This window comes from Lithobates pipiens, unplaced genomic scaffold (genome assembly GCF_037356315.1).
Source record: "Lithobates pipiens isolate NorthernLeopardFrog02 unplaced genomic scaffold, aLitPip1_a1.2 Scaffold_18, whole genome shotgun sequence".
Classification (NCBI taxonomy): Eukaryota; Metazoa; Chordata; class Amphibia; order Anura; family Ranidae; genus Lithobates; species Lithobates pipiens.
In genome coordinates, this window is record NW_027507758.1 from 580,080,591 (window position 1) to 580,105,437 (window position 24,847).

General features: G+C 53.3%; 11 non-coding genes across 11 annotated transcripts; all 11 read left to right on the plus strand.

Annotated features, from left to right (window-relative positions):
* The first annotated feature begins 1,889 nt into the window (after positions 1-1,889).
* Positions 1,890-1,962, plus strand: TRNAA-AGC (transfer RNA alanine (anticodon AGC)). Its single transcript has one exon. It is a non-coding gene; the product is annotated as a tRNA-Ala (tRNA).
* A 2,139-nt stretch (positions 1,963-4,101) lies between these two features.
* TRNAA-AGC (transfer RNA alanine (anticodon AGC)) lies at positions 4,102-4,174 on the plus strand. Its single transcript has one exon. It is a non-coding gene; the product is annotated as a tRNA-Ala (tRNA).
* Positions 4,175-6,313: 2,139 nt separating this feature from the next.
* Positions 6,314-6,386, plus strand: TRNAA-AGC (transfer RNA alanine (anticodon AGC)). The gene has a single exon. It is a non-coding gene; the product is annotated as a tRNA-Ala (tRNA).
* Positions 6,387-8,525: 2,139 nt separating this feature from the next.
* On the plus strand, positions 8,526-8,598 carry TRNAA-AGC (transfer RNA alanine (anticodon AGC)). The gene has a single exon. It is a non-coding gene; the product is annotated as a tRNA-Ala (tRNA).
* A 2,139-nt stretch (positions 8,599-10,737) lies between these two features.
* TRNAA-AGC (transfer RNA alanine (anticodon AGC)) lies at positions 10,738-10,810 on the plus strand. The gene has a single exon. It is a non-coding gene; the product is annotated as a tRNA-Ala (tRNA).
* Positions 10,811-12,949: 2,139 nt separating this feature from the next.
* TRNAA-AGC (transfer RNA alanine (anticodon AGC)) lies at positions 12,950-13,022 on the plus strand. The gene has a single exon. It is a non-coding gene; the product is annotated as a tRNA-Ala (tRNA).
* Positions 13,023-14,081: 1,059 nt separating this feature from the next.
* Positions 14,082-14,154, plus strand: TRNAA-AGC (transfer RNA alanine (anticodon AGC)). The gene has a single exon. It is a non-coding gene; the product is annotated as a tRNA-Ala (tRNA).
* A 2,139-nt stretch (positions 14,155-16,293) lies between these two features.
* TRNAA-AGC (transfer RNA alanine (anticodon AGC)) lies at positions 16,294-16,366 on the plus strand. The gene has a single exon. It is a non-coding gene; the product is annotated as a tRNA-Ala (tRNA).
* A 2,139-nt stretch (positions 16,367-18,505) lies between these two features.
* On the plus strand, positions 18,506-18,578 carry TRNAA-AGC (transfer RNA alanine (anticodon AGC)). Its single transcript has one exon. It is a non-coding gene; the product is annotated as a tRNA-Ala (tRNA).
* A 2,139-nt stretch (positions 18,579-20,717) lies between these two features.
* On the plus strand, positions 20,718-20,790 carry TRNAA-AGC (transfer RNA alanine (anticodon AGC)). Its single transcript has one exon. It is a non-coding gene; the product is annotated as a tRNA-Ala (tRNA).
* A 2,139-nt stretch (positions 20,791-22,929) lies between these two features.
* TRNAA-AGC (transfer RNA alanine (anticodon AGC)) lies at positions 22,930-23,002 on the plus strand. Its single transcript has one exon. It is a non-coding gene; the product is annotated as a tRNA-Ala (tRNA).
* The last annotated feature ends 1,845 nt before the right edge of the window (positions 23,003-24,847 follow it).

The window sequence follows — 24,847 nt, forward strand, 5'->3', positions numbered from 1 at the left end:
GGGAAAGGTGCCAGTGCCATGCTTACGCTGAGAGCTTTGGACTCGTTGAATCACCTGAATCAGGTTCAACTTCTCTTTGTGTGCGAAAGAAAGGCCTTTGGGCCCGCAAGCAAATATCGATTGGCATAGGAAAAGGCAACGTAGCAGAGGATGGTTTCGATCCATCGACCTCTGGGTTATGGGCCCAGCACGCTTCCGCTGCGCCACTCTGCTCTTTTTGCTGACCAACCTCAACAACCACATGTGGATGTAGTTTGCCAGCGATTCCCACGGGGAGTGGGTCCATGTGGCAAAGTCACAATGTAGACGACTAGGCGTTTCCATTGATTTTCGACCAGCGAATCCCAAGTCAAGCGTGGGCGAGAGCTGGACTCTCCTAGACCAGCTGAGCGAGGGTGGTGGCAAGTGGCCCGGCGTGGAGCATTGGTGGTTCAGTGGTAGAATTCTCGCCTGCCACGCGGGAGGCCCGGGTTCGATTCCCGGCCAATGCAATTATGGGCTCTTTGTGTTTGCAGCGCTCTCCCCCAATTTCCAGCCCCGTGGAGTGCATCAAGGCACAAGGTGTTTCTTGTCGAGAATGTACTAGGCGGTGTGAGTGCTTTTTGAAACCAGCCTTCTCCCAATTACATCATTGAAACCCATGGGGCCATACCTCTGAAGGGGCTCAGTTGTCAAAGGTCGTAGGAGGGAAAAAAAAGGGGGGTGCAAACCTTCTACGCTAGGAAAGCGGGTGGCTCTCCTGGTGTCTAGCGGCCAGAGCAGGTTGTGGATTTCGCAAAACTGACTATATTTTACACATAGCCCAGGAGAGGACAGGGATCAGCCATAGCGCAAGCAACACACTCGAGCAAAGGGGGATTAGCTCAAGTGGCAGAGCGCTCGCTTTGCATGCGAGAGGTAGCGGGATCGATGCCCGCATTCTCCAAACGCAGCTTTCCTGGTTTCACGGGAGGCACCTTGCTTTTGTGTTTGATGTTGAAGCTTGGAACCGAGCGCCGTGAGCAACATGGGAAGCCGGAGTGCTCCTCATAACATGTGCCAAGGCATTGCCACGTTTTTGTGGTGGCATCTGTGGCTTCAGCCAAAGTCACGTAGGCAGTATTGGACAAAAGCAATCAATTAAAGAAAGCACGACCAGGCTTCCATGGCCAAGAGACAATATTCCATTAGGGGGAAAGGTGCCAGTGCCATGCTTACGCTGAGAGCTTTGGACTCGTTGAATCACCTGAATCAGGTTCAACTTCTCTTTGTGTGCGAAAGAAAGGCCTTTGGGCCCGCAAGCAAATATCGATTGGCATAGGAAAAGGCAACGTAGCAGAGGATGGTTTCGATCCATCGACCTCTGGGTTATGGGCCCAGCACGCTTCCGCTGCGCCACTCTGCTCTTGTCGCTGACCATCCTCATGGATTTCGACAAGCGAATCCCAAGTCAAGCGTGGGCGAGAGCTGGACTCTCCTAGGCCAGCTGAGCGAGGGTGGTGGCGCCTGGCCCGGCGTGGAGCATTGGTGGTTCAGTGGTAGAATTCTCGCCTGCCACGCGGGAGGCCCGGGTTCGATTCCCGGCCAATGCAATTATGGGCTCTTGGTGTTTGTAGCTCTCTCCCCCAATTTCCAGCCCCATGGAATGCCTCAAGGCACAAGGTGTTTCTTGTCGAGAATGTATTAGGCGGTGTGAGTGCTTTTTGAAACCACCTTCTCCCAATGACATCATTGAAACCCATGGGGCCATACTTCAGAAGGGGCTCAGTTGTCCAAGGTCTTGGGGGAGTGGCTCTCCTGGTGTCTAGCGGCCAGAGCAAGTTGTGGATTTAGCAAAACTGCCTATAGTTTACACATAGCCCAGGAGAGGACAGGGATCAGCCATAGCACAAGCAACAACCTCAAGCAAAGGGGGATTAGCTCAAATGGTAGAGCGCTCGCTTAGCATGCGAGAGGTAGCGGGATCGATGCCCGCATTCTCCAAATGCAGCTTTCCTGATTTGCCAGGAGACACCTTGCTTTTGTGTTTGATGTTGAAGCTTGGAACCGAGCGCCGTGAGCAACATGGGAAGCCGGAGTCCTCCTCATAACGCGTGCCAAGGCGTTGCCACGTTTTTGTGGTGGCAACTGTGGCTTCAGCCAAAGTCACGTAGGCAGTGTTGGACAAAAGCAATCTAGTAAACAAAGCACGAGCAGGCCTCCATGGCCAAGAGACAATATTTCATTAGCGCAAAAGGTGCCAGTGCCATGCTTACGCTGAGAGCTTTGGACTCGTTGAATCACCTGAATCAGGTTCAACTTCTCTTTGTGTGCGAAAGAAAGGCCTTTGGGCCTGCACGCAAGCAAATATCGATTGGCATAGAAAAAGGCAACGTAGCAGAGGATGGTTTCGATCCATCGACCTCTGGGTTATGGGCCCAGCACGCTTCCGCTGCGCCACTCTGCTCTTGTCGCTGACCAACCTCAACAACCACATGTGGATGTAGTTTGCCAGCGATTCCCACGGGGAGTGGGTCCATGTGGCAAAGTCACAATGTAGACGACTAGGCGTTTCCATTGATTTTCGACCAGCGAATCCCAAGTCAAGCGTGGGCGAGAGCTGGACTCTCCTAGACCAGCTGAGCGAGGGTGGTGGCAAGTGGCCCGGCGTGGAGCATTGGTGGTTCAGTGGTAGAATTCTCGCCTGCCACGCGGGAGGCCCGGGTTCGATTCCCGGCCAATGCAATTATGGGCTCTTTGTGTTTGCAGCGCTCTCCCCCAATTTCCAGCCCCGTGGAGTGCATCAAGGCACAAGGTGTTTCTTGTTGAGAATGTACTAGGCGGTGTGAGTGCTTTTTGAAACCAGCCTTCTCCCAATTACATCATTGAAACCCATGGGGCCATACCTCTGAAGGGGCTCAGTTGTCAAAGGTCGTAGGAGGGAAAAAAAAGGGGGGTGCAAACCTTCTACGCTAGGAAAGCGGGTGGCTCTCCTGGTGTCTAGCGGCCAGAGCAGGTTGTGGATTTCGCAAAACTGACTATATTTTACACATAGCCCAGGAGAGGACAGGGATCAGCCATAGCGCAAGCAACACACTCGAGCAAAGGGGGATTAGCTCAAGTGGCAGAGCGCTCGCTTTGCATGCGAGAGGTAGCGGGATCGATGCCCGCATTCTCCAAACGCAGCTTTCCTGGTTTCACGGGAGGCACCTTGCTTTTGTGTTTGATGTTGAAGCTTGGAACCGAGCGCCGTGAGCAACATGGGAAGCCGGAGTGCTCCTCATAACATGTGCCAAGGCATTGCCACGTTTTTGTGGTGGCATCTGTGGCTTCAGCCAAAGTCACGTAGGCAGTATTGGACAAAAGCAATCAATTAAAGAAAGCACGACCAGGCTTCCATGGCCAAGAGACAATATTCCATTAGGGGGAAAGGTGCCAGTGCCATGCTTACGCTGAGAGCTTTGGACTCGTTGAATCACCTGAATCAGGTTCAACTTCTCTTTGTGTGCGAAAGAAAGGCCTTTGGGCCCGCAAGCAAATATCGATTGGCATAGGAAAAGGCAACGTAGCAGAGGATGGTTTCGATCCATCGACCTCTGGGTTATGGGCCCAGCACGCTTCCGCTGCGCCACTCTGCTCTTGTCGCTGACCATCCTCATGGATTTCGACAAGCGAATCCCAAGTCAAGCGTGGGCGAGAGCTGGACTCTCCTAGGCCAGCTGAGCGAGGGTGGTGGCGCCTGGCCCGGCGTGGAGCATTGGTGGTTCAGTGGTAGAATTCTCGCCTGCCACGCGGGAGGCCCGGGTTCGATTCCCGGCCAATGCAATTATGGGCTCTTGGTGTTTGTAGCTCTCTCCCCCAATTTCCAGCCCCATGGAATGCCTCAAGGCACAAGGTGTTTCTTGTCGAGAATGTATTAGGCGGTGTGAGTGCTTTTTGAAACCACCTTCTCCCAATGACATCATTGAAACCCATGGGGCCATACTTCAGAAGGGGCTCAGTTGTCCAAGGTCTTGGGGGAGTGTCTCTCCTGGTGTCTAGCGGCCAGAGCAAGTTGTGGATTTAGCAAAACTGCCTATAGTTTACACATAGCCCAGGAGAGGACAGGGATCAGCCATAGCACAAGCAACAACCTCAAGCAAAGGGGGATTAGCTCAAATGGTAGAGCGCTCGCTTAGCATGCGAGAGGTAGCGGGATCGATGCCCGCATTCTCCAAATGCAGCTTTCCTGATTTGCCAGGAGACACCTTGCTTTTGTGTTTGATGTTGAAGCTTGGAACCGAGCGCCGTGAGCAACATGGGAAGCCGGAGTCCTCCTCATAACGCGTGCCAAGGCGTTGCCACGTTTTTGTGGTGGCAACTGTGGCTTCAGCCAAAGTCACGTAGGCAGTGTTGGACAAAAGCAATCTAGTAAACAAAGCACGAGCAGGCCTCCATGGCCAAGAGACAATATTTCATTAGCGCAAAAGGTGCCAGTGCCATGCTTACGCTGAGAGCTTTGGACTCGTTGAATCACCTGAATCAGGTTCAACTTCTCTTTGTGTGCGAAAGAAAGGCCTTTGGGCCCGCACGCAAGCAAATATCGATTGGCATAGGAAAGGGCAACGTAGCAGAGGATGGTTTCGATCCATCGACCTCTGGGTTATGGGCCCAGCACGCTTCCGCTGCGCCACTCTGCTCTTGTCGCTGACCAACCTCAACAACCACATGTGGATGTAGTTTGCCAGCGATTCCCACGGGGAGTGGGTCCATGTGGCAAAGTCACAATGTAGACGACTAGGCGTTTCCATTGATTTTCGACCAGCGAATCCCAAGTCAAGCGTGGGCGAGAGCTGGACTCTCCTAGACCAGCTGAGCGAGGGTGGTGGCAAGTGGCCCGGCGTGGAGCATTGGTGGTTAAGTGGTAGAATTCTCGCCTGCCACGCGGGAGGCCCGGGTTCGATTCCCGGCCAATGCAATTATGGGCTCTTTGTGTTTGCAGCGCTCTCCCCCAATTTCCAGCCCCGTGGAGTGCATCAAGGCACAAGGTGTTTCTTGTCGAGAATGTACTAGGCGGTGTGAGTGCTTTTTGAAACCAGCCTTCTCCCAATTACATCATTGAAACCCATGGGGCCATACCTCTGAAGGGGCTCAGTTGTCAAAGGTCGTAGGAGGGAAAAAAAAGGGGGGTGCAAACCTTCTACGCTAGGAAAGCGGGTGGCTCTCCTGGTGTCTAGCGGCCAGAGCAGGTTGTGGATTTCGCAAAACTGACTATATTTTACACATAGCCCAGGAGAGGACAGGGATCAGCCATAGCGCAAGCAACACACTCGAGCAAAGGGGGATTAGCTCAAGTGGCAGAGCGCTCGCTTTTCATGCGAGAGGTAGCGGGATCGATGCCCGCATTCTCCAAACGCAGCTTTCCTGGTTTCACGGGAGGCACCTTGCTTTTGTGTTTGATGTTGAAGCTTGGAACCGAGCGCCGTGAGCAACATGGGAAGCCGGAGTGCTCCTCATAACATGTGCCAAGGCATTGCCACGTTTTTGTGGTGGCATCTGTGGCTTCAGCCAAAGTCACGTAGGCAGTATTGGACAAAAGCAATCAATTAAAGAAAGCACGACCAGGCTTCCATGGCCAAGAGACAATATTCCATTAGGGGGAAAGGTGCCAGTGCCATGCTTACGCTGAGAGCTTTGGACTCGTTGAATCACCTGAATCAGGTTCAACTTCTCTTTGTGTGCGAAAGAAAGGCCTTTGGGCCCGCAAGCAAATATCGATTGGCATAGGAAAAGGCAACGTAGCAGAGGATGGTTTCGATCCATCGACCTCTGGGTTATGGGCCCAGCACGCTTCCGCTGCGCCACTCTGCTCTTGTCGCTGGCCATCCTCATGGATTTCGACAAGCGAATCCCAAGTCAAGCGTGGGCGAGAGCTGGACTCTCCTAGGCCAGCTGAGCGAGGGTGGTGGCGCCTGGCCCGGCGTGGAGCATTGGTGGTTCAGTGGTAGAATTCTCGCCTGCCACGCGGGAGGCCCGGGTTCGATTCCCGGCCAATGCAATTATGGGCTCTTGGTGTTTGTAGCTCTCTCCCCCAATTTCCAGCCCCATGGAATGCCTCAAGGCACAAGGTGTTTCTTGTCGAGAATGTATTAGGCGGTGTGAGTGCTTTTTGAAACCACCTTCTCCCAATGACATCATTGAAACCCATGGGGCCATACTTCAGAAGGGGCTCAGTTGTCCAAGGTCTTGGGGGAGTGGCTCTCCTGGTGTCTAGCGGCCAGAGCAAGTTGTGGATTTAGCAAAACTGCCTATAGTTTACACATAGCCCAGGAGAGGACAGGGATCAGCCATAGCACAAGCAACAACCTCAAGCAAAGGGGGATTAGCTCAAATGGTAGAGCGCTCGCTTAGCATGCGAGAGGTAGCGGGATCGATGCCCGCATTCTCCAAATGCAGCTTTCCTGATTTGCCAGGAGACACCTTGCTTTTGTGTTTGATGTTGAAGCTTGGAACCGAGCGCCGTGAGCAACATGGGAAGCCGGAGTCCTCCTCATAACGCGTGCCAAGGCGTTGCCACGTTTTTGTGGTGGCAACTGTGGCTTCAGCCAAAGTCACGTAGGCAGTGTTGGACAAAAGCAATCTAGTAAACAAAGCACGAGCAGGCCTCCATGGCCAAGAGACAATATTTCATTAGCGCAAAAGGTGCCAGTGCCATGCTTACGCTGAGAGCTTTGGACTCGTTGAATCACCTGAATCAGGTTCAACTTCTCTTTGTGTGCGAAAGAAAGGCCTTTGGGCCCGCACGCAAGCAAATATCGATTGGCATAGAAAAAGGCAACGTAGCAGAGGATGGTTTCGATCCATCGACCTCTGGGTTATGGGCCCAGCACGCTTCCGCTGCGCCACTCTGCTCTTGTCGCTGACCAACCTCAACAACCACATGTGGATGTAGTTTGCCAGCGATTCCCACGGGGAGTGGGTCCATGTGGCAAAGTCACAATGTAGACGACTAGGCGTTTCCATTGATTTTCGACCAGCGAATCCCAAGTCAAGCGTGGGCGAGAGCTGGACTCTCCTAGACCAGCTGAGCGAGGGTGGTGGCAAGTGGCCCGGCGTGGAGCATTGGTGGTTCAGTGGTAGAATTCTCGCCTGCCACGCGGGAGGCCCGGGTTCGATTCCCGGCCAATGCAATTATGGGCTCTTTGTGTTTGCAGCGCTCTCCCCCAATTTCCAGCCCCGTGGAGTGCATCAAGGCACAAGGTGTTTCTTGTCGAGAATGTACTAGGCGGTGTGAGTGCTTTTTGAAACCAGCCTTCTCCCAATTACATCATTGAAACCCATGGGGCCATACCTCTGAAGGGGCTCAGTTGTCAAAGGTCGTAGGAGGGAAAAAAAAGGGGGGTGCAAACCTTCTACGCTAGGAAAGCGGGTGGCTCTCCTGGTGTCTAGCGGCCAGAGCAGGTTGTGGATTTCGCAAAACTGACTATATTTTACACATACCCCAGGAGAGGACAGGGATCAGCCATAGCGCAAGCAACACACTCGAGCAAAGGGGGATTAGCTCAAGTGGCAGAGCGCTCGCTTTGCATGCGAGAGGTAGCGGGATCGATGCCCGCATTCTCCAAACGCAGCTTTCCTGGTTTCACGGGAGGCACCTTGCTTTTGTGTTTGATGTTGAAGCTTGGAACCGAGCGCCGTGAGCAACATGGGAAGCCGGAGTGCTCCTCATAACATGTGCCAAGGCATTGCCACGTTTTTGTGGTGGCATCTGTGGCTTCAGCCAAAGTCACGTAGGCAGTATTGGACAAAAGCAATCAATTAAAGAAAGCACGACCAGGCTTCCATGGCCAAGAGACAATATTCCATTAGGGGGAAAGGTGCCAGTGCCATGCTTACGCTGAGAGCTTTGGACTCGTTGAATCACCTGAATCAGGTTCAACTTCTCTTTGTGTGCGAAAGAAAGGCCTTTGGGCCCGCAAGCAAATATCGATTGGCATAGGAAAAGGCAACGTAGCAGAGGATGGTTTCGATCCATCGACCTCTGGGTTATGGGCCCAGCACGCTTCCGCTGCGCCACTCTGCTCTTGTCGCTGGCCATCCTCATGGATTTCGACAAGCGAATCCCAAGTCAAGCGTGGGCGAGAGCTGGACTCTCCTAGGCCAGCTGAGCGAGGGTGGTGGCGCCTGGCCCGGCGTGGAGCATTGGTGGTTCAGTGGTAGAATTCTCGCCTGCCACGCGGGAGGCCCGGGTTCGATTCCCGGCCAATGCAATTATGGGCTCTTGGTGTTTGTAGCTCTCTCCCCCAATTTCCAGCCCCATGGAATGCCTCAAGGCACAAGGTGTTTCTTGTCGAGAATGTATTAGGCGGTGTGAGTGCTTTTTGAAACCACCTTCTCCCAATGACATCATTGAAACCCATGGGGCCATACTTCAGAAGGGGCTCAGTTGTCCAAGGTCTTGGGGGAGTGGCTCTCCTGGTGTCTAGCGGCCAGAGCAAGTTGTGGATTTAGCAAAACTGCCTATAGTTTACACATAGCCCAGGAGAGGACAGGGATCAGCCATAGCACAAGCAACAACCTCAAGCAAAGGGGGATTAGCTCAAATGGTAGAGCGCTCGCTTAGCATGCGAGAGGTAGCGGGATCGATGCCCGCATTCTCCAAATGCAGCTTTCCTGATTTGCCAGGAGACACCTTGCTTTTGTGTTTGATGTTGAAGCTTGGAACCGAGCGCCGTGAGCAACATGGGAAGCCGGAGTCCTCCTCATAACGCGTGCCAAGGCGTTGCCACGTTTTTGTGGTGGCAACTGTGGCTTCAGCCAAAGTCACGTAGGCAGTGTTGGACAAAAGCAATCTAGTAAACAAAGCACGAGCAGGCCTCCATGGCCAAGAGACAATATTTCATTAGCGCAAAAGGTGCCAGTGCCATGCTTACGCTGAGAGCTTTGGACTCGTTGAATCACCTGAATCAGGTTCAACTTCTCTTTGTGTGCGAAAGAAAGGCCTTTGGGCCCGCACGCAAGCAAATATCGATTGGCATAGAAAAAGGCAACGTAGCAGAGGATGGTTTCGATCCATCGACCTCTGGGTTATGGGCCCAGCACGCTTCCGCTGCGCCACTCTGCTCTTGTCGCTGACCAACCTCAACAACCACATGTGGATGTAGTTTGCCAGCGATTCCCACGGGGAGTGGGTCCATGTGGCAAAGTCACAATGTAGACGACTAGGCGTTTCCATTGATTTTCGACCAGCGAATCCCAAGTCAAGCGTGGGCGAGAGCTGGACTCTCCTAGACCAGCTGAGCGAGGGTGGTGGCAAGTGGCCCGGCGTGGAGCATTGGTGGTTCAGTGGTAGAATTCTCGCCTGCCACGCGGGAGGCCCGGGTTCGATTCCCGGCCAATGCAATTATGGGCTCTTTGTGTTTGCAGCGCTCTCCCCCAATTTCCAGCCCCGTGGAGTGCATCAAGGCACAAGGTGTTTCTTGTCGAGAATGTACTAGGCGGTGTGAGTGCTTTTTGAAACCAGCCTTCTCCCAATTACATCATTGAAACCCATGGGGCCATACCTCTGAAGGGGCTCAGTTGTCAAAGGTCGTAGGAGGGAAAAAAAAGGGGGGTGCAAACCTTCTACGCTAGGAAAGCGGGTGGCTCTCCTGGTGTCTAGCGGCCAGAGCAGGTTGTGGATTTCGCAAAACTGACTATATTTTACACATAGCCCAGGAGAGGACAGGGATCAGCCATAGCGCAAGCAACACACTCGAGCAAAGGGGGATTAGCTCAAGTGGCAGAGCGCTCGCTTTGCATGCGAGAGGTAGCGGGATCGATGCCCGCATTCTCCAAACGCAGCTTTCCTGGTTTCACGGGAGGCACCTTGCTTTTGTGTTTGATGTTGAAGCTTGGAACCGAGCGCCGTGAGCAACATGGGAAGCCGGAGTGCTCCTCATAACATGTGCCAAGGCATTGCCACGTTTTTGTGGTGGCATCTGTGGCTTCAGCCAAAGTCACGTAGGCAGTATTGGACAAAAGCAATCAATTAAAGAAAGCACGACCAGGCTTCCATGGCCAAGAGACAATATTCCATTAGGGGGAAAGGTGCCAGTGCCATGCTTACGCTGAGAGCTTTGGACTCGTTGAATCACCTGAATCAGGTTCAACTTCTCTTTGTGTGCGAAAGAAAGGCCTTTGGGCCCGCAAGCAAATATCGATTGGCATAGGAAAAGGCAACGTAGCAGAGGATGGTTTCGATCCATCGACCTCTGGGTTATGGGCCCAGCACGCTTCCGCTGCGCCACTCTGCTCTTGTCGCTGGCCATCCTCATGGATTTCGACAAGCGAATCCCAAGTCAAGCGTGGGCGAGAGCTGGACTCTCCTAGGCCAGCTGAGCGAGGGTGGTGGCGCCTGGCCCGGCATGGAGCATTGGTGGTTCAGTGGTAGAATTCTCGCCTGCCACGCGGGAGGCCCGGGTTCGATTCCCGGCCAATGCAATTATGGGCTCTTGGTGTTTGTAGCTCTCTCCCCCAATTTCCAGCCCCATGGAATGCCTCAAGGCACAAGGTGTTTCTTGTCGAGAATGTATTAGGCGGTGTGAGTGCTTTTTGAAACCACCTTCTCCCAATGACATCATTGAAACCCATGGGGCCATACTTCAGAAGGGGCTCAGTTGTCCAAGGTCTTGGGGGAGTGGCTCTCCTGGTGTCTAGCGGCCAGAGCAAGTTGTGGATTTAGCAAAACTGCCTATAGTTTACACATAGCCCAGGAGAGGACAGGGATCAGCCATAGCACAAGCAACAACCTCAAGCAAAGGGGGATTAGCTCAAATGGTAGAGCGCTCGCTTAGCATGCGAGAGGTAGCGGGATCGATGCCCGCATTCTCCAAATGCAGCTTTCCTGATTTGCCAGGAGACACCTTGCTTTTGTGTTTGATGTTGAAGCTTGGAACCGAGCGCCGTGAGCAACATGGGAAGCCGGAGTCCTCCTCATAACGCGTGCCAAGGCGTTGCCACGTTTTTGTGGTGGCAACTGTGGCTTCAGCCAAAGTCACGTAGGCAGTGTTGGACAAAAGCAATCTAGTAAACAAAGCACGAGCAGGCCTCCATGGCCAAGAGACAATATTTCATTAGCGCAAAAGGTGCCAGTGCCATGCTTACGCTGAGAGCTTTGGACTCGTTGAATCACCTGAATCAGGTTCAACTTCTCTTTGTGTGCGAAAGAAAGGCCTTTGGGCCCGCACGCAAGCAAATATCGATTGGCATAGAAAAAGGCAACGTAGCAGAGGATGGTTTCGATCCATCGACCTCTGGGTTATGGGCCCAGCACGCTTCCGCTGCGCCACTCTGCTCTTGTCGCTGACCAACCTCAACAACCACATGTGGATGTAGTTTGCCAGCGATTCCCACGGGGAGTGGGTCCATGTGGCAAAGTCACAATGTAGACGACTAGGCGTTTCCATTGATTTTCGACCAGCGAATCCCAAGTCAAGCGTGGGCGAGAGCTGGACTCTCCTAGACCAGCTGAGCGAGGGTGGTGGCAAGTGGCCCGGCGTGGAGCATTGGTGGTTCAGTGGTAGAATTCTCGCCTGCCACGCGGGAGGCCCGGGTTCGATTCCCGGCCAATGCAATTATGGGCTCTTTGTGTTTGCAGCGCTCTCCCCCAATTTCCAGCCCCGTGGAGTGCATCAAGGCACAAGGTGTTTCTTGTCGAGAATGTACTAGGCGGTGTGAGTGCTTTTTGAAACCAGCCTTCTCCCAATTACATCATTGAAACCCATGGGGCCATACCTCTGAAGGGGCTCAGTTGTCAAAGGTCGTAGGAGGGAAAAAAAAGGGGGGTGCAAACCTTCTACGCTAGGAAAGCGGGTGGCTCTCCTGGTGTCTAGCGGCCAGAGCAGGTTGTGGATTTCGCAAAACTGACTATATTTTACACATAGCCCAGGAGAGGACAGGGATCAGCCATAGCGCAAGTAACACACTCGAGCAAAGGGGGATTAGCTCAAGTGGCAGAGCGCTCGCTTTGCATGCGAGAGGTAGCGGGATCGATGCCCGCATTCTCCAAACGCAGCTTTCCTGGTTTCACGGGAGGCACCTTGCTTTTGTGTTTGATGTTGAAGCTTGGAACCGAGCGCCGTGAGCAACATGGGAAGCCGGAGTGCTCCTCATAACATGTGCCAAGGCATTGCCACGTTTTTGTGGTGGCATCTGTGGCTTCAGCCAAAGTCACGTAGGCAGTATTGGACAAAAGCAATCAATTAAAGAAAGCACGACCAGGCTTCCATGGCCAAGAGACAATATTCCATTAGGGGGAAAGGTGCCAGTGCCATGCTTACGCTGAGAGCTTTGGACTCGTTGAATCACCTGAATCAGGTTCAACTTCTCTTTGTGTGCGAAAGAAAGGCCTTTGGGCCCGCAAGCAAATATCGATTGGCATAGGAAAAGGCAACGTAGCAGAGGATGGTTTCGATCCATCGACCTCTGGGTTATGGGCCCAGCACGCTTCCGCTGCGCCACTCTGCTCTTGTCGCTGACCATCCTCATGGATTTCGACAAGCGAATCCCAAGTCAAGCGTGGGCGAGAGCTGGACTCTCCTAGGCCAGCTGAGCGAGGGTGGTGGCGCCTGGCCCGGCGTGGAGCATTGGTGGTTCAGTGGTAGAATTCTCGCCTGCCACGCGGGAGGCCCGGGTTCGATTCCCGGCCAATGCAATTATGGGCTCTTGGTGTTTGTAGCTCTCTCCCCCAATTTCCAGCCCCATGGAATGCCTCAAGGCACAAGGTGTTTCTTGTCGAGAATGTATTAGGCGGTGTGAGTGCTTTTTGAAACCACCTTCTCCCAATGACATCATTGAAACCCATGGGGCCATACTTCAGAAGGGGCTCAGTTGTCCAAGGTCTTGGGGGAGTGGCTCTCCTGGTGTCTAGCGGCCAGAGCAAGTTGTGGATTTAGCAAAACTGCCTATAGTTTACACATAGCCCAGGAGAGGACAGGGATCAGCCATAGCACAAGCAACAACCTCAAGCAAAGGGGGATTAGCTCAAATGGTAGAGCGCTCGCTTAGCATGCGAGAGGTAGCGGGATCGATGCCCGCATTCTCCAAATGCAGCTTTCCTGATTTGCCAGGAGACACCTTGCTTTTGTGTTTGATGTTGAAGCTTGGAACCGAGCGCCGTGAGCAACATGGGAAGCCGGAGTCCTCCTCATAACGCGTGCCAAGGCGTTGCCACGTTTTTGTGGTGGCAACTGTGGCTTCAGCCAAAGTCACGTAGGCAGTGTTGGACAAAAGCAATCTAGTAAACAAAGCACGAGCAGGCCTCCATGGCCAAGAGACAATATTTCATTAGCGCAAAAGGTGCCAGTGCCATGCTTACGCTGAGAGCTTTGGACTCGTTGAATCACCTGAATCAGGTTCAACTTCTCTTTGTGTGCGAAAGAAAGGCCTTTGGGCCCGCACGCAAGCAAATATCGATTGGCATAGAAAAAGGCAACGTAGCAGAGGATGGTTTCGATCCATCGACCTCTGGGTTATGGGCCCAGCACGCTTCCGCTGCGCCACTCTGCTCTTGTCGCTGACCAACCTCAACAACCACATGTGGATGTAGTTTGCCAGCGATTCCCACGGGGAGTGGGTCCATGTGGCAAAGTCACAATGTAGACGACTAGGCGTTTCCATTGATTTTCGACCAGCGAATCCCAAGTCAAGCGTGGGCGAGAGCTGGACTCTCCTAGACCAGCTGAGCGAGGGTGGTGGCAAGTGGCCCGGCGTGGAGCATTGGTGGTTCAGTGGTAGAATTCTCGCCTGCCACGCGGGAGGCCCGGGTTCGATTCCCGGCCAATGCAATTATGGGCTCTTGGTGTTTGTAGCTCTCTCCCCCAATTTCCAGCCCCATGGAATGCCTCAAGGCACAAGGTGTTTCTTGTCGAGAATGTATTAGGCGGTGTGAGTGCTTTTTGAAACCACCTTCTCCCAATGACATCATTGAAACCCATGGGGCCATACTTCAGAAGGGGCTCAGTTGTCCAAGGTCTTGGGGGAGTGGCTCTCCTGGTGTCTAGCGGCCAGAGCAAGTTGTGGATTTAGCAAAACTGCCTATAGTTTACACATAGCCCAGGAGAGGACAGGGATCAGCCATAGCACAAGCAACAACCTCAAGCAAAGGGGGATTAGCTCAAATGGTAGAGCGCTCGCTTAGCATGCGAGAGGTAGCGGGATCGATGCCCGCATTCTCCAAATGCAGCTTTCCTGATTTGCCAGGAGACACCTTGCTTTTGTGTTTGATGTTGAAGCTTGGAACCGAGCGCCGTGAGCAACATGGGAAGCCGGAGTCCTCCTCATAACGCGTGCCAAGGCGTTGCCACGTTTTTGTGGTGGCAACTGTGGCTTCAGCCAAAGTCACGTAGGCAGTGTTGGACAAAAGCAATCTAGTAAACAAAGCACGAGCAGGCCTCCATGGCCAAGAGACAATATTTCATTAGCGCAAAAGGTGCCAGTGCCATGCTTACGCTGAGAGCTTTGGACTCGTTGAATCACCTGAATCAGGTTCAACTTCTCTTTGTGTGCGAAAGAAAGGCCTTTGGGCCCGCACGCAAGCAAATATCGATTGGCATAGAAAAAGGCAACGTAGCAGAGGATGGTTTCGATCCATCGACCTCTGGGTTATGGGCCCAGCACGCTTCCGCTGCGCCACTCTGCTCTTGTCGCTGACCAACCTCAACAACCACATGTGGATGTAGTTTGCCAGCGATTCCCACGGGGAGTGGGTCCATGTGGCAAAGTCACAATGTAGACGACTAGGCGTTTCCATTGATTTTCGACCAGCGAATCCCAAGTCAAGCGTGGGCGAGAGCTGGACTCTCCTAGACCAGCTGAGCGAGGGTGGTGGCAAGTGGCCCGGCGTGGAGCATTGGTGGTTCAGTGGTAGAATTCTCGCCTGCCACGCGGGAGGCCCGGGTTCGATTCCCGGCCAATGCAATTATGGGCTCTTTGTGTTTGCAGCGCTCTCCCCCAATTTCCAGCCCCGTGGAGTGCATCAAGGCACAAGGTGTTTCTTGTCGAGAATGTACTAGGCGGTGTGAGTGCTTTTTGAAACCAGCCTTCTCCCAATTACATCATTGAAACCCATGGGGCCATACCTCTGAAGGGGCTCAGTTGTCAAAGGTCGTAGGAGGGAAAAAAAAGGGGGGTGCAAACCTTCTACGCTAGGAAAGCGGGTGGCTCTCCTGGTGTCTAGCGGCCAGAGCAGGTTGTGGATTTCGCAAAACTGACTATATTTTACACATAGCCCAGGAGAGGACAGGGATCAGCCATAGCGCAAGCAACACACTCGAGCAAAGGGGGATTAGCTCAAGTGGCAGAGCGCTCGCTTTGCATGCGAGAGGTAGCGGGATCGATGCCCGCATTCTCCAAACGCAGCTTTCCTGGTTTCACGGGAGGCACCTTGCTTTTGTGTTTGATGTTGAAGCTTGGAACCGAGCGCCGTGAGCAACATGGGAAGCCGGAGTGCTCCTCATAACATGTGCCAAGGCATTGCCACGTTTTTGTGGTGGCATCTGTGGCTTCAGCCAAAGTCACGTAGGCAGTATTGGACAAAAGCAATCAATTAAAGAAAGCACGACCAGGCTTCCATGGCCAAGAGACAATATTCCATTAGGGGGAAAGGTGCCAGTGCCATGCTTACGCTGAGAGCTTTGGACTCGTTGAATCACCTGAATCAGGTTCAACTTCTCTTTGTGTGCGAAAGAAAGGCCTTTGGGCCCGCAAGCAAATATCGATTGGCATAGGAAAAGGCAACGTAGCAGAGGATGGTTTCGATCCATCGACCTCTGGGTTATGGGCCCAGCACGCTTCCGCTGCGCCACTCTGCTCTTGTCGCTGACCATCCTCATGGATTTCGACAAGCGAATCCCAAGTCAAGCGTGGGCGAGAGCTGGACTCTCCTAGGCCAGCTGAGCGAGGGTGGTGGCGCCTGGCCCGGCGTGGAGCATTGGTGGTTCAGTGGTAGAATTCTCGCCTGCCACGCGGGAGGCCCGGGTTCGATTCCCGGCCAATGCAATTATGGGCTCTTGGTGTTTGTAGCTCTCTCCCCCAATTTCCAGCCCCATGGAATGCCTCAAGGCACAAGGTGTTTCTTGTCGAGAATGTATTAGGCGGTGTGAGTGCTTTTTGAAACCACCTTCTCCCAATGACATCATTGAAACCCATGGGGCCATACTTCAGAAGGGGCTCAGTTGTCCAAGGTCTTGGGGGAGTGGCTCTCCTGGTGTCTAGCGGCCAGAGCAAGTTGTGGATTTAGCAAAACTGCCTATAGTTTACACATAGCCCAGGAGAGGACAGGGATCAGCCATAGCACAAGCAACAACCTCAAGCAAAGGGGGATTAGCTCAAATGGTAGAGCGCTCGCTTAGCATGCGAGAGGTAGCGGGATCGATGCCCGCATTCTCCAAATGCAGCTTTCCTGATTTGCCAGGAGACACCTTGCTTTTGTGTTTGATGTTGAAGCTTGGAACCGAGCGCCGTGAGCAACATGGGAAGCCGGAGTCCTCCTCATAACGCGTGCCAAGGCGTTGCCACGTTTTTGTGGTGGCAACTGTGGCTTCAGCCAAAGTCACGTAGGCAGTGTTGGACAAAAGCAATCTAGTAAACAAAGCACGAGCAGGCCTCCATGGCCAAGAGACAATATTTCATTAGCGCAAAAGGTGCCAGTGCCATGCTTACGCTGAGAGCTTTGGACTCGTTGAATCACCTGAATCAGGTTCAACTTCTCTTTGTGTGCGAAAGAAAGGCCTTTGGGCCCGCACGCAAGCAAATATCGATTGGCATAGAAAAAGGCAACGTAGCAGAGGATGGTTTCGATCCATCGACCTCTGGGTTATGGGCCCAGCACGCTTCCGCTGCGCCACTCTGCTCTTGTCGCTGACCAACCTCAACAACCACATGTGGATGTAGTTTGCCAGCGATTCCCACGGGGAGTGGGTCCATGTGGCAAAGTCACAATGTAGACGACTAGGCGTTTCCATTGATTTTCGACCAGCGAATCCCAAGTCAAGCGTGGGCGAGAGCTGGACTCTCCTAGACCAGCTGAGCGAGGGTGGTGGCAAGTGGCCCGGCGTGGAGCATTGGTGGTTCAGTGGTAGAATTCTCGCCTGCCACGCGGGAGGCCCGGGTTCGATTCCCGGCCAATGCAATTATGGGCTCTTTGTGTTTGCAGCGCTCTCCCCCAATTTCCAGCCCCGTGGAGTGCATCAAGGCACAAGGTGTTTCTTGTCGAGAATGTACTAGGCGGTGTGAGTGCTTTTTGAAACCAGCCTTCTCCCAATTACATCATTGAAACCCATGGGGCCATACCTCTGAAGGGGCTCAGTTGTCAAAGGTCGTAGGAGGGAAAAAAAAGGGGGGTGCAAACCTTCTACGCTAGGAAAGCGGGTGGCTCTCCTGGTGTCTAGCGGCCAGAGCAGGTTGTGGATTTCGCAAAACTGACTATATTTTACACATAGCCCAGGAGAGGACAGGGATCAGCCATAGCGCAAGCAACACACTCGAGCAAAGGGGGATTAGCTCAAGTGGCAGAGCGCTCGCTTTGCATGCGAGAGGTAGCGGGATCGATGCCCGCATTCTCCAAACGCAGCTTTCCTGGTTTCACGGGAGGCACCTTGCTTTTGTGTTTGATGTTGAAGCTTGGAACCGAGCGCCGTGAGCAACATGGGAAGCCGGAGTGCTCCTCATAACATGTGCCAAGGCATTGCCACGTTTTTGTGGTGGCATCTGTGGCTTCAGCCAAAGTCACGTAGGCAGTATTGGACAAAAGCAATCAATTAAAGAAAGCACGACCAGGCTTCCATGGCCAAGAGACAATATTCCATTAGGGGGAAAGGTGCCAGTGCCATGCTTACGCTGAGAGCTTTGGACTCGTTGAATCACCTGAATCAGGTTCAACTTCTCTTTGTGTGCGAAAGAAAGGCCTTTGGGCCCGCAAGCAAATATCGATTGGCATAGGAAAAGGCAACGTAGCAGAGGATGGTTTCGATCCATCGACCTCTGGGTTATGGGCCCAGCACGCTTCCGCTGCGCCACTCTGCTCTTGTCGCTGGCCATCCTCATGGATTTCGACAAGCGAATCCCAAGTCAAGCGTGGGCGAGAGCTGGACTCTCCTAGGCCAGCTGAGCGAGGGTGGTGGCGCCTGGCCCGGCGTGGAGCATTGGTGGTTCAGTGGTAGAATTCTCGCCTGCCACGCGGGAGGCCCGGGTTCGATTCCCGGCCAATGCAATTATGGGCTCTTGGTGTTTGTAGCTCTCTCCCCCAATTTCCAGCCCCATGGAATGCCTCAAGGCACAAGGTGTTTCTTGTCGAGAATGTATTAGGCGGTGTGAGTGCTTTTTGAAACCACCTTCTCCCAATGACATCATTGAAACCCATGGGGCCATACTTCAGAAGGGGCTCAGTTGTCCAAGGTCTTGGGGGAGTGGCTCTCCTGGTGTCTAGCGGCCAGAGCAAGTTGTGGATTTAGCAAAACTGCCTATAGTTTACACATAGCCCAGGAGAGGACAGGGATCAGCCATAGCACAAGCAACAACCTCAAGCAAAGGGGGATTAGCTCAAATGGTAGAGCGCTCGCTTAGCATGCGAGAGGTAGCGGGATCGATGCCCGCATTCTCCAAATGCAGCTTTCCTGATTTGCCAGGAGACACCTTGCTTTTGTGTTTGATGTTGAAGCTTGGAACCGAGCGCCGTGAGCAACATGGGAAGCCGGAGTCCTCCTCATAACGCGTGCCAAGGCGTTGCCACGTTTTTGTGGTGGCAACTGTGGCTTCAGCCAAAGTCACGTAGGCAGTGTTGGACAAAAGCAATCTAGTAAACAAAGCACGAGCAGGCCTCCATGGCCAAGAGACAATATTTCATTAGCGCAAAAGGTGCCAGTGCCATGCTTACGCTGAGAGCTTTGGACTCGTTGAATCACCTGAATCAGGTTCAACTTCTCTTTGTGTGCGAAAGAAAGGCCTTTGGGCCCGCACGCAAGCAAATATCGATTGGCATAGGAAAGGGCAACGTAGCAGAGGATGGTTTCGATCCATCGACCTCTGGGTTATGGGCCCAGCACGCTTCCGCTGCGCCACTCTGCTCTTGTCGCTGACCAACCTCAACAACCACATGTGGATGTAGTTTGCCAGCGATTCCCACGGGGAGTGGGTCCATGTGGCAAAGTCACAATGTAGACGACTAGGCGTTTCCATTGATTTTCGACCAGCGAATCCCAAGTCAAGCGTGGGCGAGAGCTGGACTCTCCTAGACCAGCTGAGCGAGGGTGGTGGCAAGTGGCCCGGCGTGGAGCATTGGTGGTTCAGTGGTAGAATTCTCGCCTGCCACGCGGGAGGCCCGGGTTCGATTCCCGGCCAATGCAATTATGGGCTCTTTGTGTTTGCAGCGCTCTCCCCCAATTTCCAGCCCCGTGGAGTGCATCAAGGCACAAGGTGTTTCTTGTCGAGAATGTACTAGGCGGTGTGAGTGCTTTTTGAAACCAGCCTTCTCCCAATTACATCATTGAAACCCATGGGGCCATACCTCTGAAGGGGCTCAGTTGTCAAAGGTCGTAGGAGGGAAAAAAAAGGGGGGTGCAAACCTTCTACGCTAGGAAAGCGGGTGGCTCTCCTGGTGTCTAGCGGCCAGAGCAGGTTGTGGATTTCGCAAAACTGACTATATTTTACACATAGCCCAGGAGAGGACAGGGATCAGCCATAGCGCAAGCAACACACTCGAGCAAAGGGGGATTAGCTCAAGTGGCAGAGCGCTCGCTTTGCATGCGAGAGGTAGCGGGATCGATGCCCGCATTCTCCAAACGCAGCTTTCCTGGTTTCACAGGAGGCACCTTGCTTTTGTGTTTGATGTTGAAGCTTGGAACCGAGCGCCGTGAGCAACATGGGAAGCCGGAGTGCTCCTCATAACATGTGCCAAGGCATTGCCACGTTTTTGTGGTGGCATCTGTGGCTTCAGCCAAAGTCACGTAGGCAGTATTGGACAAAAGCAATCAATTAAAGAAAGCACGACCAGGCTTCCATGGCCAAGAGACAATATTCCATTAGGGGGAAAGGTGCCAGTGCCATGCTTACGCTGAGAGCTTTGGACTCGTTGAATCACCTGAATCAGGTTCAACTTCTCTTTGTGTGCGAAAGAAAGGCCTTTGGGCCCGCAAGCAAATATCGATTGGCATAGGAAAAGGCAACGTAGCAGAGGATGGTTTCGATCCATCGACCTCTGGGTTATGGGCCCAGCACACTTCCGCTGCGCCACTCTGCTCTTGTCGCTGGCCATCCTCATGGATTTCGACAAGCGAATCCCAAGTCAAGCGTGGGCGAGAGCTGGACTCTCCTAGGCCAGCTGAGCGAGGGTGGTGGCGCCTGGCCCGGCGTGGAGCATTGGTGGTTCAGTGGTAGAATTCTCGCCTGCCATGCGGGAGGCCCGGGTTCGATTCCCGGCCAATGCAATTATGGGCTCTTGGTGTTTGTAGCTCTCTCCCCCAATTTCCAGCCCCATGGAATGCCTCAAGGCACAAGGTGTTTCTTGTCGAGAATGTATTAGGCGGTGTGAGTGCTTTTTGAAACCACCTTCTCCCAATGACATCATTGAAACCCATGGGGCCATACTTCAGAAGGGGCTCAGTTGTCCAAGGTCTTGGGGGAGTGGCTCTCCTGGTGTCTAGCGGCCAGAGCAAGTTGTGGATTTAGCAAAACTGCCTATAGTTTACACATAGCCCAGGAGAGGACAGGGATCAGCCATAGCACAAGCAACAACCTCAAGCAAAGGGGGATTAGCTCAAATGGTAGAGCGCTCGCTTAGCATGCGAGAGGTAGCGGGATCGATGCCCGCATTCTCCAAATGCAGCTTTCCTGATTTGCCAGGAGACACCTTGCTTTTGTGTTTGATGTTGAAGCTTGGAACCGAGCGCCGTGAGCAACATGGGAAGCCGGAGTCCTCCTCATAACGCGTGCCAAGGCGTTGCCACGTTTTTGTGGTGGCAACTGTGGCTTCAGCCAAAGTCACGTAGGCAGTGTTGGACAAAAGCAATCTAGTAAACAAAGCACGAGCAGGCCTCCATGGCCAAGAGACAATATTTCATTAGCGCAAAAGGTGCCAGTGCCATGCTTACGCTGAGAGCTTTGGACTCGTTGAATCACCTGAATCAGGTTCAACTTCTCTTTGTGTGCGAAAGAAAGGCCTTTGGGCCCGCACGCAAGCAAATATCGATTGGCATAGGAAAGGGCAACGTAGCAGAGGATGGTTTCGATCCATCGACCTCTGGGTTATGGGCCCAGCACGCTTCCGCTGCGCCACTCTGCTCTTGTCGCTGACCAACCTCAACAACCACATGTGGATGTAGTTTGCCAGCGATTCCCACGGGGAGTGGGTCCATGTGGCAAAGTCACAATGTAGACGACTAGGCGTTTCCATTGATTTTCGACCAGCGAATCCCAAGTCAAGCGTGGGCGAGAGCTGGACTCTCCTAGACCAGCTGAGCGAGGGTGGTGGCAAGTGGCCCGGCGTGGAGCATTGGTGGTTCAGTGGTAGAATTCTCGCCTGCCACGCGGGAGGCCCGGGTTCGATTCCCGGCCAATGCAATTATGGGCTCTTTGTGTTTGCAGCGCTCTCCCCCAATTTCCAGCCCCGTGGAGTGCATCAAGGCACAAGGTGTTTCTTGTCGAGAATGTACTAGGCGGTGTGAGTGCTTTTTGAAACCAGCCTTCTCCCAATTACATCATTGAAACCCATGGGGCCATACCTCTGAAGGGGCTCAGTTGTCAAAGGTCGTAGGAGGGAAAAAAAAGGGGGGTGCAAACCTTCTACGCTAGGAAAGCGGGTGGCTCTCCTGGTGTCTAGCGGCCAGAGCAGGTTGTGGATTTCGCAAAACTGACTATATTTTACACATAGCCCAGGAGAGGACAGGGATCAGCCATAGCGCAAGCAACACACTCGAGCAAAGGGGGATTAGCTCAAGTGGCAGAGCGCTCGCTTTGCATGCGAGAGGTAGCGGGATCGATGCCCGCATTCTCCAAACGCAGCTTTCCTGGTTTCACGGGAGGCACCTTGCTTTTGTGTTTGATGTTGAAGCTTGGAACCGAGCGCCGTGAGCAACATGGGAAGCCGGAGTGCTCCTCATAACATGTGCCAAGGCATTGCCACGTTTTTGTGGTGGCATCTGTGGCTTCAGCCAAAGTCACGTAGGCAGTATTGGACAAAAGCAATCAATTAAAGAAAGCACGACCAGGCTTCCATGGCCAAGAGACAATATTCCATTAGGGGGAAAGGTGCCAGTGCCATGCTTACGCTGAGAGCTTTGGACTCGTTGAATCACCTGAATCAGGTTCAACTTCTCTTTGTGTGCGAAAGAAAGGCCTTTGGGCCCGCAAGCAAATATCGATTGGCATAGGAAAAGGCAACGTAGCAGAGGATGGTTTCGATCCATCGACCTCTGGGTTATGGGCCCAGCACGCTTCCGCTGCGCCACTCTGCTCTTGTCGCTGGCCATCCTCATGGATTTCGACAAGCGAATCCCAAGTCAAGCGTGGGCGAGAGCTGGACTCTCCTAGGCCAGCTGAGCGAGGGTGGTGGCGCCTGGCCCGGCGTGGAGCATTGGTGGTTCAGTGGTAGAATTCTCGCCTGCCACGCGGGAGGCCCGGGTTCGATTCCCGGCCAATGCAATTATGGGCTCTTGGTGTTTGTAGCTCTCTCCCCCAATTTCCAGCCCCATGGAATGCCTCAAGGCACAAGGTGTTTCTTGTCGAGAATGTATTAGGCGGTGTGAGTGCTTTTTGAAACCACCTTCTCCCAATGACATCATTGAAACCCATGGGGCCATACTTCAGAAGGGGCTCAGTTGTCCAAGGTCTTGGGGGAGTGGCTCTCCTGGTGTCTAGCGGCCAGAGCAAGTTGTGGATTTAGCAAAACTGCCTATAGTTTACACATAGCCCAGGAGAGGACAGGGATCAGCCATAGCACAAGCAACAACCTCAAGCAAAGGGGGATTAGCTCAAATGGTAGAGCGCTCGCTTAGCATGCGAGAGGTAGCGGGATCGATGCCCGCATTCTCCAAATGCAGCTTTCCTGATTTGCCAGGAGACACCTTGCTTTTGTGTTTGATGTTGAAGCTTGGAACCGAGCGCCGTGAGCAACATGGGAAGCCGGAGTCCTCCTCATAACGCGTGCCAAGGCGTTGCCACGTTTTTGTGGTGGCAACTGTGGCTTCAGCCAAAGTCACGTAGGCAGTGTTGGACAAAAGCAATCTAGTAAACAAAGCACGAGCAGGCCTCCATGGCCAAGAGACAATATTTCATTAGCGCAAAAGGTGCCAGTGCCATGCTTACGCTGAGAGCTTTGGACTCGTTGAATCACCTGAATCAGGTTCAACTTCTCTTTGTGTGCGAAAGAAAGGCCTTTGGGCCCGCACGCAAGCAAATATCGATTGGCATAGAAAAAGGCAACGTAGCAGAGGATGGTTTCGATCCATCGACCTCTGGGTTATGGGCCCAGCACGCTTCCGCTGCGCCACTCTGCTCTTGTCGCTGACCAACCTCAACAACCACATGTGGATGTAGTTTGCCAGCGATTCCCACGGGGAGTGGGTCCATGTGGCAAAGTCACAATGTAGACGACTAGGCGTTTCCATTGATTTTCGACCAGCGAATCCCAAGTCAAGCATGGGCGAGAGCTGGACTCTCCTAGACCAGCTGAGCGAGGGTGGTGGCAAGTGGCCCGGCGTGGAGCATTGGTGGTTCAGTGGTAGAATTCTCGCCTGCCACGCGGGAGGCCCGGGTTCGATTCCCGGCCAATGCAATTATGGGCTCTTTGTGTTTGCAGCGCTCTCCCCCAATTTCCAGCCCCGTGGAGTGCATCAAGGCACAAGGTGTTTCTTGTCGAGAATGTACTAGGCGGTGTGAGTGCTTTTTGAAACCAGCCTTCTCCCAATTACATCATTGAAACCCATGGGGCCATACCTCTGAAGGGGCTCAGTTGTCAAAGGTCGTAGGAGGGAAAAAAAAGGGGGGTGCAAACCTTCTACGCTAGGAAAGCGGGTGGCTCTCCTGGTGTCTAGCGGCCAGAGCAGGTTGTGGATTTCGCAAAACTGACTATATTTTACACATAGCCCAGGAGAGGACAGGGATCAGCCATAGCGCAAGCAACACACTCGAGCAAAGGGGGATTAGCTCAAGTGGCAGAGCGCTCGCTTTGCATGCGAGAGGTAGCGGGATCGATGCCCGCATTCTCCAAACGCAGCTTTCCTGGTTTCACGGGAGGCACCTTGCTTTTGTGTTTGATGTTGAAGCTTGGAACCGAGCGCCGTGAGCAACATGGGAAGCCGGAGTGCTCCTCATAACATGTGCCAAGGCATTGCCACGTTTTTGTGGTGGCATCTGTGGCTTCAGCCAAAGTCACGTAGGCAGTATTGGACAAAAGCAATCAATTAAAGAAAGCACGACCAGGCTTCCATGGCCAAGAGACAATATTCCATTAGGGGGAAAGGTGCCAGTGCCATGCTTACGCTGAGAGCTTTGGACTCGTTGAATCACCTGAATCAGGTTCAACTTCTCTTTGTGTGCGAAAGAAAGGCCTTTGGGCCCGCAAGCAAATATCGATTGGCATAGGAAAAGGCAACGTAGCAGAGGATGGTTTCGATCCATCGACCTCTGGGTTATGGGCCCAGCACGCTTCCGCTGCGCCACTCTGCTCTTGTCGCTGACCATCCTCATGGATTTCGACAAGCGAATCCCAAGTCAAGCGTGGGCGAGAGCTGGACTCTCCTAGGCCAGCTGAGCGAGGGTGGTGGCGCCTGGCCCGGCGTGGAGCATTGGTGGTTCAGTGGTAGAATTCTCGCCTGCCACGCGGGAGGCCCGGGTTCGATTCCCGGCCAATGCAATTATGGGCTCTTGGTGTTTGTAG